General features: G+C 36.7%; 1 protein-coding gene across 1 annotated transcript in view; it reads left to right on the forward strand.

The window, feature by feature from the left end:
- The window catches only part of BCAS3 (BCAS3 microtubule associated cell migration factor), a 514,534-nt gene that overhangs the window by 474,120 nt on the left and 21,217 nt on the right, over nucleotides 1-19,197 (forward strand). The gene's annotated exons all lie outside the window — the stretch shown is intronic.

Raw genomic sequence — 19,197 nt, forward strand, 5'->3', positions numbered from 1 at the left:
TGTTTATTTTGACACAAGTATTTTTAATTGTAGAGGTTGTTGGAGATATATAGCATTGCGCTTAATTCCAAAAAGATGGCTTCCATAAATTACCAAAAAGGGTAGGCAGTGACAGGCTTTGTTATGGTCATTTCACTAAATGCCCCATATGCACAAGAAGCCTTGCCACTGACAACAATATCTTTGTACAGAGACTTTTCTGCTAAGCAGTTGAGCAGTCGGTCAGGTTAAGGGTTGAATAGACTGACCAGACTTGACTGAATAGAGCCCACGTAGATGCCTTCTCAACCCCCATTTTGTGCTTAATGGATTGGGGATTAAAAATGTAATAACTCCAATAGAGGTACAGAAACCTTCCTAGGACCCATCCCATCATGTAGCCACCTATGCCCTCTACCTCGACATTTTTTGCAAACTTACAGGCTCTTGCAGTTTCATATGTAGACCTCCTACCCAAATGAGACACCCCCTCTCTGTGGCTCCAGGTTAATATCTGGCCACTCCTGGTCCTGGTTTTACCCACTTCTCAGCCTCCAGAGTTTACCTAGGGCTAATCCCATGCACTGGTAGATACAACCCATGTACAGCCACACACGCTTCCTGTCTCCTAGGAACAGGATCAGAGGGAGCTGTGGCTCATCTGCCATAAAGTTCCCAGGTACAGTAATGAAAGTTGGCAAAGCTATCCTACCATTGCTGCAGAGGGAAGGAATATAATTATGAAAAAAGGAGGGAGATTTTTACTGTGAGCTGTTGGCACCAATTTCAGTCATAGCTACTACCAGGTCTTTTTTTTATCCATATTATGCCCAGAGATAGTGAAATACCATTGTGTTCTTTATAATTAATCTTCATCCACATATTTGGCAGTTTCTCAAAAACTTGCATATTTTGAATAGCCAATTTAACACTTCTTAAATGATAGATGTTTTACATGTGGCCACTGTACGTTCACTTTTTTTTTAGGCAATTTCCATTTTTAAACATAACAGTACAGCATACTTTATAATTGCCTTTGAAAAATGAATTCCAATGAAGTTGTAATTGTAAAAACGTAAACAATCTGCAAGAGAAAAAGGGACAAGCAAAATTGGGCCATCTGTCTGTAGTGATTCTCATTAATGAACACGTGTTCAGCCAAATGCTATAGTGATATTATCTTGGAAGAAGAATAGTGTATTTTATTTATGAATTTTGAGGCCAGGTTGTTATGGTTACTAGGATGCTTCCCGACATCTACAAAGATTTAACTTTTTCTTTCTATGCACCGACAGGAGATGAGTAGGGGTCAGTAGGGGTCACATGAAACATCATGTGACCCGGCAGTGGTTGCAAGGCAGCTTGTGGCCAGGGACATATTCTGGCCTAGGTCGGCAGCCTGGTACAAACCAGGGAGGCAACCAAGCCCCCCAGTGTATCACTGCACAATAGGCTAGTTAGATTGGGGATCTTTGGTCTCCCTAAGCAGCCTATTCATGCAATGAATGACTTCATCAAAACGCTCTTTGTGCCTTTAAGACATAGCATGCAGGGATATGATGTCATATCACGGTGCTCCATTTCCTAAAGCCATACAGCGCACTTTATTGCATTTGGCATTTGACCATGGAGGGGAGCGGCTGGGGATGCATTTTGCATGCGCAGGTAGTTTGCCGAGCCCATCATTGTTGTGACCTTTAGTCCTGTAGGACACTCTCCTAGAAAATAAGGACATCAGGGTAGAAAAAAAGGGACCTGGGTCCCAAAGATGGACTGGCCATCCTAAAAAGGTATGCAATAGCCAGACACACCACAAAGGTTGTTGGGAATATAACCCTGCTCAAACAAGTTTATAGTCACTAATATATAATTCACTAATGGGAGATCTTATATGGTTCTTGGAGGAAGATAAATGTATGTGGGTCTCTGGGAGCATTGTAGTTATACTTGCCATGTTATCCATTTATGAAAACTTAAAATGTGCAGTTTGAGGCTGCACATGCCCCAGCAATTATAACACCATCATATAGACTGTTTTACAGGGCTTCTGGTATGCAGGTGGTGTATGTAAAAAAAACATGTAATAACAGCTAGCATTTCCACTCTGAAGTTTCATTAGTTCCTGAAACAGAGATGGCTTGAAAATCAATATGAAGTTCATTAGATTTTTTCGGAAATGTGTTTCAATTTAGTGGGTGAACAAGTTTCTCTTGTTTGAAATTCTAGCCTTGAAAGAAATAATTTCTACTAGATTATTTAAAAAAAAAACCCAGAGATTAAAATAAATTATGCTTGCATCAGTATTTAACATGGCAGGCAAGTGGAAAGAAAAGCATGTTTTCTTTAGGAATCTGAGTCTTAAAATAAAATAAACAATACATCGGCTTTCCAAACTTCCTGTTTCCTCCTTATGTCTAAAGCCGTATACCCAGCTTTTGCTATATGCAACTTACACTGAGTCACCATGCACTTGTATGCATTACTGTGTGAGCACTTCTTACAACATCACTAGTGGATACGTATTAAAAGGGACTCTGATGCAGTTTGAAAGGGTGTTTTATTGCCATAACAATCCATGGAACATTCCTGTTGCCTTTCAAACTTTGTATCAAACGCACCTAAATTATGGTATTTTCTTTTTACATAACCCTTGCTGTTTGCCATTATATATTTGCCACAAAAAGCTCCATTAACATGACTGATGTACCCTTGATGTCTGGGCCAGGCCCACCCAACCATTTTAGCTACCCAATAACGAACACAACACCAAGATTTGGGGTAGAAAAGGCCACAGCCTTTATTTATTTATTTAACCAAGCCATTGCCACACAACCTAAACCAAAACTAGGTGTGTTAACAGGGCAATGACTGCCAAACTGAACACAATAAATAACATAAATAATTAACATGAATAAATAACAAAAAACGAAAACACCCCTAAGCTTACCAGGCTATCCAGATACCACCAACACAGGAGAGGACATACCCAGATGCCCAGACCTGAGTCTCAGAGCACCACCAGCAAGGAGCCTCCCACCGAAATGGCACCAAATGCTCCCTTCCCGAGCATTCACCCCCTAGATGCCTGGTAAGCTTCCGTCCCCGAGTGTGACAAAATTAACCAACACCACAAACAATAGGGAGGAAGGGTGGGACAAACTACATGACGTAGGGTGACACACAAAATGGCCCCTAACTTAATGACACCTACCTTAAATAACCTCCCAAAACTCAAAAAATGCCGTCTGGCCTAGCCATCCCAGTCAAGGCTCACTCCGACCCATTTTAATTGTTCAATTAAAGTGGGACAAGTTCTTTAACTCTTCTTGTCAGCCCTCCCCTGGTGCTCACAAGTAGACACGATTTTAGTTGTTGGTGGACTTGGTAGAGAAGCCATCAAACAGACTTAGCTTGCAAAGAGATTATATACTGATGGCAATAGCAGTGAGTTCGACAAGCAGAATGATGAAAGAGGTCACTGTACATCTTAAAATAAAAGGCTAATGGAGTTTATAGAATAAATGGATCAAAACTGAAAAAAGGAAAATACTATAGAAAGAAATCGTACAAAATCGAGTTAAGATATGTAAATTAAAAAGAAAACATTACACAGCTAAAGCTGTTCCACGTATTGTGAAAGTAGCTATAAAAGCTAAGTGCGAGTTTATTCCTAGCATGTGAGAATCCATTTAAAACATGCCATGTGATGCACATTATGTGCTAAACTGTATGCATGCAATTGTCTATTAAAATAGATAATTGTAATTTGGTTAAGGCTATTTAAACTACAGCTAATCATCCATACCATACAATGGAAATAGCAAGTTTAAATATACTAGTCAATCCATTTGAGGAATGTTCTTATGTCACAGCTCTGTACAATATGATGAAAAACTTATACTTTTCCCTTTTTTTTTTTTTTTCAGTAATTTTTATTGAAGTTTTTATTTCATTGACAATAGTAACTTACAATAAACTATTGAGTTGAAGAAAATACATTAGAAATGTGTTACAACTGATATTAAATTCCAAATTGGTCTCCAATAATTGAATTGGCTCCAGTACGTGAAAATAATAAATTAATGAATATTAAAATAAGAATATATTAGCTGGATACAATATGAAGAGAAAATACTCCTGACTTAGAAAACAAAAACAAAAACCACTGGCCTTATTTCTACCTTATTGTGAACCAATTATTAATACTACTTGTTAAGTACATGAAAATGAAAGGGAAAAAAACTAAAATACATCGCACTGTTACAGTAGCAAAGACATACATTTATAATTGGATATGCAAACATAACTACACATAGTATATGATACATGCAGAAAATTCATTAGGAAAAAAAAAAATACATGTCTCTCCATGGGCCCATTTACACAAATCCATATACAAACATATAAATATCCCTACATACACATGCATAATATACATACACATATACCTACACATGCATATACATCCCTGTTTCATTCCTCTTCCCTTCCTTTTTACTTGCTACTCTACAAAAAGAAAGAATAACCTGTTAAAAAGTACCAGATTAAGTAAAAGTTTTTTCAAGGGCTATATTGGATATAGGAGCCCAGACCTGATCATATATAGCCACTGAATCTGAAAGAGAATGAGACATGTATTCCATGTTTTTTATATCTAATAAAATATGCATGACTTCTGAAAATTGTGGGCCCGTGTTGTTTTTCCATTTCCTAACTATGGCAATTTTGGTAGCTAACAGTATATATTCCAGTAATTTTGATTTAGATCTGGAGATACCATGAGGTACTGCTCCTAAAAGAGCAATCTCAGGTGAGACTGGAACATTGAATTGAAGTAGTTTGGATGACAAGCAAAAAATTCTATTCCATAATGGTTGAATTTTGTGGCAATACCACAGAATGTGACTTAGAGTACCCTTTTCTCCACATTCTCTCCAACAAAGATGAGAAATATTTGGGAACATATGATGTAATTTCTCTGGGGTGAGATACCATCTATACAATATTTTTTTATTAATTTCTTTGTGATTAGCACACCTAGATGTTTGGGAAAGTGTACGTACATTTTTGTTCCATTGTTCTTTTGTAAAATTTATTCCTAGTTCTACCTCCCATTTGAGCATATAAGGTAATTTGTCTTGAAGCATTTGCTTTTTTAGGAAAAAATAACAAACCGAAATAGCCTTTCTTATATAGGGCACTTGCTTGCAGAGACTTATAAGGAGTAAAGTATTGTTATTACCTATTTGTAACAGATCCGAATAAATTGATAAACAATGTCTTATTTGTAAATATACATAAAATTGCTTATATGGTATATCCCAAATCTGATGTAATTGTTCAAATGATAAAAAGGTATTCCCATGAAACAAATCATTAACCTGTTTTATGCCTTTTGCATACCAAATGGATAAATCTATGTTAGGAATTAATAAACTGAGTGTTTTAAATGGGGTAATCTTTTGAATTTTAAATAAATCAGGACACAAACTAGCTGTCCACTCCCATGTTTTCAATGCCATATTAGATGTTTCCAGAGTAAATTTTACACTGGGGTGAAGATGTTTAGGAAGCCATAACAGTTCTTCAGGTTTATAAGAAATTAACATAGCATTCTCTAAATCAACCCAACCAATTTGACCTGGAGGAGAAAGTAACAAAATAGCCTGTGCTAAAAGTACTGCTTTATGAAAAATATATAAATCCGGAAGGCCTAGTCCACCCAGATCAACAGGTATTCTTAATAAGTTATCTGCTATTCTATTTTTTTTCCCTTGGTTAATAAATGTGTTTACATCTTTTTGATACTTTAATAAAGTAGCTTTAGATATATGTAGAGGGATCATGCGAAAAATGTATAATAATTTTGGAAAAGCTGTCATTTTAAAAGCAGCTATTCGACCCAACCAGGATAAGTTATAAGTGACCCATGAATTAAAGTCTTTTTTAATGTCTACCCACAGTTCAGATAGGTTCGTTGGAATCATTTGTTTAATGGTATTAGTCAGTTTTATCCCTAAATACTCTATATAGTGCATTTTCCAGAGAAAATCATATTGTTGTTTCAGAGTATTTATAGTACTTTGTGGGAGATTTAATGTCATAGCTTGAGTTTTTTTAGTATTAATTTTATGGTATGATATTTTACCATAGTTTTCTAATATATTAAATAATGAAGGGATAGATTTTTGAGGTTTAGTAATGGTTAATAAAATATCATCTGCAAATAAATTCAATTTTAATGTGTTTCGTTCAGGTATGGGAAAACCCACTACATCTCCAGAATTACGTATTTTTATAGCTAAAGGCTCTAATGCCAACACATATAATATCGGGGACAATGGGCACCCCTGTCTTGTTCCATTTGAGATAATAATGTCCTTGGAAACGAATCCTTCATTTAAAACATTTGCTATTGGGGAAGAGTACATTGCCATTATAGCTCTGACAAACACAGAAGGGAAGCCAAATTTTTGTAGTGTTGCTTTAAGATAATGCCAATTTAGTCTGTCAAATGCTTTTTCAGCGTCTAGAGAAAGAATTGCACATGGAATTTTTTTTTTTTCGGAAATCTGAATGACATTAATGAGTTTTCTTGCGTTATCTGATGCTTGTCTACCTTTAATAAAACCTACTTGGTCATTATGGATTAAAGATGTTAATAGTGGTGTTATCCTGTTTGCTAAAATCTTTGCAAAAATTTTTAGATCCACATTTAAAAGAGATATTGGTCTGTAATTAGCACATTCATCAGTAGATTTGCCAGGTTTTGGTATATTTATAATATAAGCTTTTAGCATTTCTTTAGGTATAGACCCTTGTGTCAAGAAATTATTAAAAAGATGCTGAAGATATGGTGTTAAAATCGAGCAAAACGTTTTATAATACGCATTTGAAAAACCATCAGGTCCAGGTGCCTTATGAGGACTGAGAGATTTAATAACCTCCTCTATCTCTTCCAAGGTAATCAATTTGCTTATGCTTTCCCTATTTTCATGAGAGATCTTAGGTATAGGCAGTGTTTCCAAGAAACCTTGTATGTCCTTAACTCGTGGGTGAAATATTGAAGGATCCTTTTTCAAATTATACAAATGATCATAAAATGTAGCAAATGTATCCGCAATATGTTTTGGGTTATATACTCTAGTATTGTATTCATTTTTCACAAAAGAAATATGAGATTTGAGAACTGTTTGTCTTAGCTTATTAGCAAGGAGTGAATCTGCTTTATTGCCTTTTTCATAATAATTATGTTTAAGTCGTCTCATAGCCAATTCAGTTTTATAGTTGTTTAACTCATCTAAATCTTTTTGTGTTTTTTGAATTTCAGTTAGTAGAATTGTAGATGGTTGTGTTTGATTTTGTGATTGAAGTGATCTCAATTGGGATTCCAACATTGTTACACGAGATCTACGTGCCCTATTCACCCTAGCGGTGTGTTGAATAAACAAACCCCGCATAACTGCTTTATGTGCTAACCATACTGTGTCTATGGCAATATCATCTGACATATTTTCTTTGAAATAATTTTGTATACATTTGCTAAATAACTTCTGCACTGATGGTTTTGCTAGTTCATATTCATTGACACGCCATCTTCCCTGCCCTTTGATAGTGAGGTCGTTTTTAATTGTAACCATCACGGGAGCGTGATCTGACCAATTGATATTACCTATAGTACAACAATGTATTTGCTGTAGCATATATTTGTCAACCATTATATAATCAATTCTGGAGTATGTATTGTGAACTAATGAATGAAAGGTATATTCCCTATCGGAAGGATGTAGGGAACGCCATACATCTTGTAGCCCATATTCAATATGTAAATTTCTGATCCTTGCACTACTATTATTCTGGATATATTGACCCTTTATAGTTCTACTGTAAGAATTGTCAAGGGATGGATCCATTGTGATATTAAAGTCACCACCTACCAAAATATTACCTCGTTTGTATTTGTGGATTTCTTGGTATATCTTGCGTAAAAATAATGACTGACCTGATAATGGCGCATAAATATTAGCCAAAGTAAAATCTTGTTGATTGATAGTACAGATTAGAATTATGTATCGACCATGAGGGTCCAGGATGGATTTATGTATAGACACTGAAACATCATGTCTAAAAAAAATTGAAACCCCCCGTTTTTTCGAAGGCAATGTAGAATGAAAAGCTATAGGAAATTTTTTAGCATAAAAATTTGGTATGTTATCTGTGCTAAAATGAGTTTCTTGAAAAAACACAATATGAGCATGTGTAGTTTTAGCTTCCTCAAATGCTACTCTTCGTTTGTGAGGGGAGTTTAACCCCTTTACATTTATAGAGAGTAAATTCAAAGACATAAATTGTAAAAATAAATTATACAAATAAAGTGGTTTTGAGTTCTATCAAGAGTCCCTTCCAGAATCATGCACAAAATTTGATAGATAGGCCAGTAATAACTATAACTATAAAACCTTAACAACCAATTGATAACCAAATTTAAAAGTAATACCATGTCTTCAACTCTGAAATAGAGCCGAGTATTCCGGGAGCAACAATATCTATATCTTAGTGTATTGGCGGGGAGATATAGTATAAATACACATATACACATCTATATATATATACATATACATACACATACCTAGTATAAAGCTATTTATAATCTTCATGCATACACAAGAAAAATAAATGTTGAAAAGCTTTACTACTCTGAGACTTATATTCCTTTTGGAGAAGTAGACGGTGAATTTGATGCAGATCTATCTACTGCTTTCCTCTTTTTCTGCGTCCCTGTCCATATTTTCGTAAGGTGAGTGTTAGGAGGGCTTGCAGTAGCAATGCTAGATTCTCCCATCAATCCCCATCTTTGTAAAAGATCCTGGCCTTCTCCCAATGATGCAATGACGGATGTCTCTCCATTTTTGGTGACAAGGAGTTTCACTGGAAATCCCCATTTATACATAATGTTGTGCTTCCTTAGGACTGAGGTGATAGGTGCTAAATTGCGCCGTTTTTGAAGTGTACCTTTTGACAAGTCAGGGTATATTTCTAATTTGGCATATTTCTCAGGTAAATCTCTGTGTAATCTATGGCTTTTAAGAATTCGGTCCTTGATGTGGAAGAAATGAATTCTTGTAATTACATCCCGTGGTTTGTCTGTGGGTATTCCTTTTGGTTTGGGAAGTCTATGCGACCTATCAAGTATAATGTCTTTTGCCGCCACATCCTTAAGAAGAAATGCAAAAAATTCCCTCAGAAATTGTGGTAAAACAGGCCCTAAAATATTCTCAGGAATTCCCCTTATCCGTATATTATTTCTTCGGGATCTGTCTTCTAGGTCTGTTATTTGATTTTGTAATTTATTAATTTCTTCTTTCAAATTATTTTGTGAGGTAAAAAGTTCATTTTGTACTTCAGTTATTTCATCTACTTTGTTTTCTACCTCATTTACTCTATCTCCCAAATTTTTAATATCCTGTTGGATTTTATTTGTAAAAGAAGCCATGTCACCTTTAATTTGTTGTCTTAGCATCTTTAGCATACCTTGCAAGGCTGTTCTGTAGGGAAATCCCTGGATAGCTGTTAATTCATCCTCATTACAACACTGGGAGGGCTCCATGAGAGGATTGTCATCGGCGCCATCTTGGATCCAGTCAGGGAATGACTTTAATGAAGCCTGCTGCTTCAATTTGGTTGCTGATTCTCCTGCAACTTTACCCCCTGACTTTTTCAACTTTGGAGTGGCCATCTGGAGCACTTATAAAGCCGAAAAGGTAATTTTTCTCCCCTTAATTTTGCCGTTTTTTATTGTTGCCAGCAGAGCACCAGTTACTCGCTTCTGCTCATCACAGTTAGCTCCGCCCCATCCACTTTTCCCTTTTTTTAAGGTAGCTATCACTAGAACTGCTTAATCACTCGTAATTCTTAGGCTTATAGATAACTTGTTAAACAGAGAGTCTATTGTCCCAAACAGCCTCGCCAGCGATGAATATAACTTGAACAGAAACTAGTTACCTGGTTAAAACACTGCAGCATACCTACTCTATCATTCGCCACAATTCCTCCAGATTTCTCTCTTAAAGACTTGTGCAGTTCACCGGTGAAGCTGGCTGAAGGAGAGTAGATGGGTACGCCCGGTAGATGTGTACACGCAAGCTACAGATGTAAAAGAAAATATGAGATGACAATCCACAATCAAATGCATTAAAGTGCATAAAGCAGTTATGTTTAGTAATATAAAATGACCTTTTTTGTATTCTGATATAATGTGTGAGAGGTGTTAGCAAGTCTGCGACGCGGGAAATGTTGGGAAGGGAAAGAATTGGAGCAATACTGTAAGAGACAGAGGTTGAACCAATAGGGGAGGTGGAAGGGAGGAATTATTTTTGGTCCGCGAGCGCATATATCTATAGAGTTCATATTCCGTTATACATTAGCAAGACTTCAGTGTAGCCTTTTATGGATTTGTATTGCATGCAAACCATACATTGCGATACAATAATGCATAATACTGAAATATAACAACAACCTCAAATGAAGGTTTATTTATCAAAATAGTCAGGAATTAACAAATTCATTCTTTTGGCGTATAAAGGGGAGTCAACTCTTGGAATGTTGACCAAAAAAGGGAATATTTTCTCCTCTGGTCTCGCAACAGTTTTGTTTATTTTATTTATTTATTTATTTAAAGTTTCTTGGTTAAACCGAAAGTTCTGCCTTACAATGTAAATGTGTGTGACAAGTGTTGTTGGTACCTTTTCAAAATTTCATCCATTTGGGAAGATGAAGGAAAAAATAGCATGATGCGTTTTGATGGAGTAGAAAAGTCTTAGTGGCAGATTCATTGTGTGTAGTCTACTAGTCAGCAGAAATCCTGTAGGCACTTTCAGAAGGTTAACCCCTAATCAGTGACATAGGTCCTTTTAGGAACAGCTTGACAAGTCAAAGGCATCATGTGTTTCTAGCGCCATGTGGACTTTACCCAACTAATTACAGTTATGTAGATGTAATCCATTGATTATAACATGATTCCTGTATCATGAGCCACTACATACTTTGTGTATCAAGCAATACAAATGCCAATCATTCGGACTTTTGTCCTCAGTTTCTGTTTGCCCTTATAATCATCTCTTCAAAGCTTCTGAGGTTTAAAGGTAAATTATATTTCAAAGGCAGCTTGTTGTGTTAAATGCCATTAAATGCATTAACTATAATGAATGGCATTCTAAATATTTTTACCAGCCAAATTACCAAAATAAATATTAATGTAATGTTTTATATTTATGTTGATGATACACTTTTGTTTTGTTCCACTGTCTACATTCCCTGTCCCTTTGCCCACTATAAAACATTAAAATGTTCAATATATAATCAACAAACTCATTCGGGACTTGACTATGTAATTTGTACAGTAGAGAACCAAACAGTGTATATATATATATATATATATATATATATATATATATATATATATAATTTTTTTTTTTTAAACATTCCTATAATTGCTAGCATTTTGTTTCTAAACTTAAGCCTTGACAGAGAAAGAGTGACATCGTTAAGACGCCAAGTTAATCTTTACACATGTTGATCCATGGAATGTTTAACAAGAAATAAACCTAGCTCAGATCTGTTTGATGAACAACAACCTGTCAGGCTTTTTAACGTACAAATAAATACTTTGTAACAAATTTCCCGTAAACACCATTTAGAGCAGGGGTGTCCAAGTTTTTTCTGGAGTGGGCCACTTCATCAGAATTGTATATATGCGAGGGCCGCACTCATTTTTCACCGTGAGAAAATATGGCCTTTAATAAAATATGCAGATTCAAATAAAGTAAATGACACAAAACCTTTACTTTTCCTCTCACTGATTTCTGGGCCTAGAAAGTTTTGTGACTACAAATTCAAGATTCTGGATAAGTAAAAATGAAATAGTTTTATTTATCCTAGGGATACACCAAAATGAAAATTTGGGACCAAAACCAAAAATTCAGGGTTCACTTAGCCGGAAACGACCCCCCCCACCTTTAAAAATAAGAAAAAATCCCTCACTTTTAATAAAAGTAAGTTACACACCAAAATTGTACAAAAAATCTAATAACAATGTTATTATATTTTTTTGTCCAATTTTGGTGTGTTAACCACACTTTTATTAAAAGTAAGTAGCACACCACAATTGGACAAAAAAATTCAACAATATGACTTGACATGATAGGAGTGTGATTGCTAACAGCAATCACACTCCTTTTATACCCAGGGAACCAGTAAATGCTGGAACCTAGGCATGATGGGACTGTGATTGCTACTAGCAATCACACTCCTATCATGCCAAGTGAGCCAGTACATGCTGGTACAGGGGGCTGTAAGTGATGTGGAGACCCCATACTGCTGGCAGCATCAATACACAAGTTGGCAGCTAGCCAGGTTTCAGCATGTACTGGCTGACTTGGCATGATAGGAGTGTGATTGCTAACAGCAATCACAGTCCCATCATGCTTAGGTTCCAGCACTTACACATCCATAGTATCACACACACACACACTCATTCATATACTCATTCATTAAACAGATTCATTCTCTCAATCACGCATACTCATTCAAACACCCTCCCCACCTCCTTACCTGCACTGCAGCTCTCTTGATGCCGCTCACAGACTTCAGCAGGGGGCGCGTTCGCTTGTACTGCACAGAGGAAGAGAGACTGGAGCAGAGTCATGTGATGTCACGTGAACTCTGCTGGGTTCCGCTTCCTCTGTGCAGTACAAAAGACCCTCCCACAGGTAAGTAGCAGGGCTCTTGTGATCCCGGTTGCCCTGGCTGCCGATCTCACGCTGGCCGCACCTCGATGTGCCGCATGTTGGACGCCCCTGATTTAGAGGAACTGAAATGCGCCGGGGGTCTCTGTTTGCCCAAGTACACCCACCTGAGTTCATAAATTAGACCCATCAGTTCTCTTCCATCTCTTTTCCTTTACAGGGACAAATAGCAATATATTTTTCACCCCGAAGAAGGAGCTGAATTAGGTGATGATGATGAACAGTGTAAAAATGATACTTTATTTAAACGGGCTAGCTGAACTTTATAATAAGCGTTCTATTTGATGTAGAATAAACCTATGGGCAAATTATCAAAAGCAAATATGAAATAAACACAAACTTTCTGTTTTAAAAGCCAAAAAATCTGTGATAAACAGGCCAGTTATTCACGTGAAAGTATGAACAAAAAAGTAACTTTAAAAAAAAAAAAAGAAATGATGGAAAAACTGAGCCAAAATTAGACAAGGTGAAATATTAAGAAAAACATACATGACTGCTGTTTTATGTGAGGACTAACTCACATAAATTACATATCCCACCGTAATGCATAAGCATATGGGCTCAGCAGGGGAAAAATAACACAGATAAATAAAAACTAAAAATAATAGGCTTTTATGTGCTGAATGTCCCAGGTTTTCACTTAAAAACAGAGGGGAAATCATTAGTCAAATGGAATGATCCCAAGTGCCCCACACTGATACCTAAATTCTCCGTTATTGGCAGGTCTCTACCTGGAACATTAGAAAAGGCACGTTTTCCTGTTTTAGCAATTTTATGCATTAAACAGTCATGTCTGATGTAACATAATGCATCCTCCTGTGGGTGAACATGCAACTTGTAAAGGCATGTTTTCAGGGGCTGGCACTTTTTTCTGCTTTCATAGAATCAATGTTAGCCTTAATAGTAAAGTTCTTATTGGTTTTTGGTAAAATACCAGCAGAGTTGCAACCATAAACACAGGAACTACATTGTTGTATGGTGCTTGGCTAGTTTGTATATGAGACTGCGCAGGGATCCAGCCTTAGTTAGCAGTGGTAAAGATTTATGTCAATAAAAAATCAGGCAAAGCTTCATTTAGATCCCCTATTATTTCTATAATTAGGGCTAAGATCTAATTTTTTTTACATTATTCTATGAATATAAATTGACATGCACTCATTTTGTTTGTTTGCTGAGACAAAAAAAATGTATAGATTTTACTGTTGCCTCTGAAGAGTTTTTACTGGCTCAAAACTACTTTTTATTGATATGGCGGTTGACATGGGGAAAACTCGTTTCCATATGTAGGAACGGCTTGGGTATGTCACGGTGTAAATTACCAGGCACTGTGGGTTTTCCACTAAATAGAGACTTCTAAGCTAGCATTGAGTTAATACACAATAGTGTGTTTCAGAAAGCCTCACCAAACAATAATGCATATTAAAGTAACTTTATGAGTTTGCTGAGCACAAGACCTGACTGACGGTAAGTATATAACATGACAGGAGATTGGCTACAAGGTGACACCATGACAATTTAATGGAACCTCTGAGCTATGATATGCATTAAAGTGCATATGATGGGCGGATAATCATTTTAACACCTTCTTACTATGACCTATATGAAGAGGTTAGTTGAACCTTCATAATACACATTTTAAATGCGATATTATTGACCATGCAATATATGGCCAACAATTCCCTCTTATAGCCAATGTTATTTGCTGAATAACCATCCACAGTTTTTTTTAGTGGCACTCGCTTATCAACCTTTTTGTCTTAAACTTGGCCATAAATGGGGTGGGAGCTATGGTAAGTGATAGGATTTAGTTTTGAGAGGACATGCCTCAAGACCTCCAAAGTGTACCAGAATAAAAATCCTGGATACATGGAGAAAAACATTGAGGCGTAAGGCCTTAAGCAGAGGCTTCAGCCTTTTAGCAACAGTTATGGAGTTAATTATTTATGGAAAGTCTGCTAGCTATGCATGTTGTGACCTGGTATTAAAAATGCTATTTAGCAAATCACAACACATGTTTAAAGAGTAATTAGTGTTCGCAAATTCCGACAAGAGCAAAGCTAATGTAAAACCTATATAACCGACTTGGTAGGCGGTAGGACGTACTAGACACACATAGAAGGCTAATGTTATCAGTTACGCCCCAGTATCCGAACTGGATAAGGAGCTAACAGGGCTCAGCCAGGGTAACAAAGTAAACTTTGTTATTCTTGTGTCAAGTCCTTGAGAATTCACAGAAGCTTGCAATGAATCCAAGTATCTCCTAGCCATTAGCATACAAGTCAAGGGGGATAAACCCTCCCCAGGTAAATGTAGATTTATTTGCACCAGCACTACCAACGTGATGCCCAGATTGAGACAAAAGCAATCTACAAAATTGCACCTAGTCCTCAATTACAGACACCTGCCAGACTGACTGTCTTTCTACGCAAAAAATGAGGAGGACAGCATAAAGTAATGATTATTCTAAACTGCTTGAGGGCAGGGATTGAAGTAATAACTTTCTAGCTTGCCCTTTTTTTCCTGCAGTCAAAAACTGAAATGTTACTTGAACTGACCCTTGCCTTATTTTCTGGAAAGAATTAGGCGTATCTCATGCATGCTTAAATTCCTTCACTTTATTTACCTTTAACACTTCTGCTGCAAAGCCATTTCTCGTGTCCACCACCCTGTCATACGTAGACGGAGCAGTGCTGTAGAGATAACCGAATGACGTCAGTTGGGTCACATTAAGGCAAAGCACAACAAATCTGTCTTTTCCCCAGATGGCTTTTCCGTTACTTATATGCCTTTGCACAATATTTGGGAGTTCCTCAGCCAATGAGCCATTGTTCTATGAGACGTTAAACAGAGCCGTTGCTGTGCATCTCGTCTAGTTATATAGGCAATATGCTGGGAAAGAACAGAACCAGTGAGGTTTTTAGAGACTGCACAAAACAATTAGTGGATTAAACATCTAGTATGATTTTTCTATATATTTTTTTTATTACTGATAGTCTTTCTAAACAACATAAATGCTGAATCACTTTTAAATAAGGGTTGGGAAAGTTGGGGAAAATGTTACATAAATAAAATAACTGTTGCAATATACAAAAAAAAGCAGTGTGTACCAACATGATCCTCCAAAAGTTAGGGGAAGTCTGTTTCCCTTTTGAAGGTCATTTTGCTCTTTGATAGTATTATATTTGGATATTAGGCATGTGCTAGATCTGCAGTCAGTACCTGCTCCCTATGGCAATGTTGAAAGAGAAGCTACCACTGTGCATGAAGTTAGAGTATTTTCCCAAGTACAGATGCTTTCCGCTGCTTGCAATAATAAGGGACACTGGATATAATAGGTGGCATAAATATTTGCATGATTATATTGCATTCTGTGCTATCTGTAATGTATTCGGTGCTGTGTCTTTATTTCCAAGGGCCTTCTAGGCCACAAGAACTAGATTCTCAAATCGCAGAGAATCATGTGTAGGTGAGTGCCCGTGTGACGCATAAAAATACATCGTAAAGGCTGCACTAGCTGTGAATGTTTGCCCTATGCAAAAAAAAGCATTTATTAAGATGTGATGTATAAATGATTCTAGGATATGACAGATTTCTAATGCTTGCGCATTTTTGATCTATTCTCAGCATAGCTTACGCTACCCTAAATAGCTAAAAGTATCATGATTTAATATGTCACGTCTGAAAAGAATGCTTTCTTGGGAGCCACATGCCTAGACAAATATTGTCTATTTTGAGACATATCTTTTCATTAACAGCTGTTGTGTTTAATGTCCTCTGCTTCAAATAAATGAGCTCAATAGTAGGAAACCAAATCTCTTTAACAAAATAGATGTTTACATTCTAGTCATCAGACAGGAAGGAAGAATGAACAAACAAAGATGTAGGGGAAAGAGGAAAAAAGAAAGAGACTCCCAAGTCATGGTGTAACCTCCTGGACATCAAATATTCTGTTCTGTCTGACATCTTTGAAGGGTGCGTGGACACTTTTTTAAAAGCTAGGCTGACAGGTCTTCGGTATTGTAATGCAAGGCTCTTAGAACAGCTTTCTGCAGAACAGTCGTGATAATGTTAAAGTGCTTCCCCCACTTTGAGAGTCCAAATGTTTCAATCATTTAAGAAGAAACATTGTTGCATCCTGACTCTTAAGTGAACAAGAGCCTCTTTGATTTCGGCAGAGAGAGGGAGAGAGAAAAAGAAAACGAGGGAGAGGGGGAAAAGGAATAGAAGTCAAATTTGGGATTGTGCTGTTTAGAGCGGGAGGTCACAAGGCCTTAATGCATTTAGCATTGACTGCCCCCTCTTGTAGTGCGTCTATTAGTCAGTAATTTGATTTGTACCTATTCATTTGCAGTCCCTGCAGCAGCTCCGAGCTGGCCCCAAGTATAATTGGTGCTGTCTCTATTTTTTCTTCATTAGATTAGCCCTGACTCCTGGCCACTTGTTGTCTGCGCTTGTCTGCCCATTTATACAACCTAATGTAACACAAAATTCATTACTGATCACATTACTTTCAACTCTGAAGCCAGTCTTGTGATAAACATTTTCTTAACTGTTTCAAGACCAGCATTCAGCGGGCCAGAGTTGAGACAAAGACACATCTAGCAGAATGAGACAATCAATACTGCAATAATGCTAAGTAGATACAAATGCATTGACACAATACAAATAAGGCCACTGAGAATGACTTGCATCTGGAACCCACAGAACCTAAATGCGCATATACAGCCTAAAAATCATACCATGAAAGAACTTGGAGCTAATTTGAAGCATTCAGTTGGAGACGTTCATTGAGTTCTGGTCAAGGTCAAAATCTAATTTGCTTTATATAAAATGAAAAAACTAAGAGTTCTCCATCATGAAGTCTAGCCAGTACATCTGTCCAATTGCTGTCTTAGTTAAGTTATTCTCTGTGGCTGGTTTCAGGAACATGCAGCTGAATCTGCACAGTAAGGCCCACTATGGGAAAACTGAGCAAATCCTGTATATACCTGGATTGATTGTAGCCCGTTGGGCTATATTCTGGGGCCATGTATGGTGAGGCAATATTATTCACTGGCAGGAATAATAAGTTACTCATCTCTAGGAGTTGTAATTCTAGCTAGTTTGTACTTGGTAGGTTGTGGTTACTTAAATTTTTCAAGATCTGCTACTGTATAATACGTTTACTGATATTCCTGAGCAGCGTTTTTCAGGACAGATTAAAAAAATATGGTGGAAGGTACCTAATGTCTCAAATACTGAAATGTTCTTGGATAGCTACAGTCTCTTTTTGTTGATTTTCATGATCACAATGAAGACAGCAATATTGATTGACATTCATGCACATAGACAGTAAACCTCAATCCTTCTATAGGCTTTCTATAGAATAGCGCAAAAACATATCTTCTGTAGGATCCAGTCAGACTGGGCTTTTGTGGTTGAAGTAAGCTTTACTGCATAAGGCATACAAAGGCAGGCCAGGCCAAGACAAATTAGAACCATTTGTGTTTGTTAGAGGAGGAGTGACATACCAGCAAACAAAAGCTTTTGTCCTCCTATAGGAGTTTGTTAATTGCATAATTAAAAGTGAGCCGTAATCACTTGTGACAAAGGGCAGCATTTTCCCTTGGTTCAGCTTGTCTCCAAATAACTGCTAACAAAAGCGGTATGTATTATACTGTTTATTTGTTTGCCTCAAGAAGTTGCATGAGAGGCCTTGGGCGCCTGTTCGTCTATTATTTGAAATCTCAACCCAAATTTGGTTTTGTTATTAATGTTGTCCTGGTGCTCTGAAGCACCTACTTAAGAAACTTGCATAGAAAAGTGAACTAGGCACTTATTTTAGCAATAAAAAAAACAGATATGAAAAACAATGAAAAAAACAAAATGTGCATAAAAGAATTTGATGCTATAACATAACTTCTATAATATCTGTGTTGTAATTCCAGAGAAATTCTCCAAATATATAAAGAAAAAAAGAAAAACACATACAATATAAACATGTGACTCTGGATAATTTATATAAATAGATATCCCCTATATTCCCATCACACTTGCGCTTGAACAGTGGGTTATTTTAATTGCCCGAACATGTAGATCAATTAGCAGCAGACCTACTATTTTGAATATATATGTCTCTTCACAGTCCAAATGAAATAAAACTAGGCATCAATTGTATATAGTATTTTAAAGGGATACTGCAGTGATAAGGCTCTACGGTTATTTCTGTTAGGGAAGTTTATTTCAAAGGTGGATAAATCCTAGAGGCTATAATCTAAAACTAGAAGGTCGGAGGCTTAGATGCAATGTAAGAAAGAGAGGGTGGCAGATAAATGGAACAGCTTCTCAACAAAAGTGCTAGAGCCTAATGTAGTTAGGCAACAGACATAGGATAGGCATAAGGCCAAGATGAGACCAAGGACTGATTAATGAAATC

The sequence above is a fragment of the Spea bombifrons genome, chromosome 2 (assembly GCF_027358695.1).
Source record: "Spea bombifrons isolate aSpeBom1 chromosome 2, aSpeBom1.2.pri, whole genome shotgun sequence".
NCBI lineage: Eukaryota > Metazoa > Chordata > Amphibia > Anura > Pelobatidae > Spea > Spea bombifrons.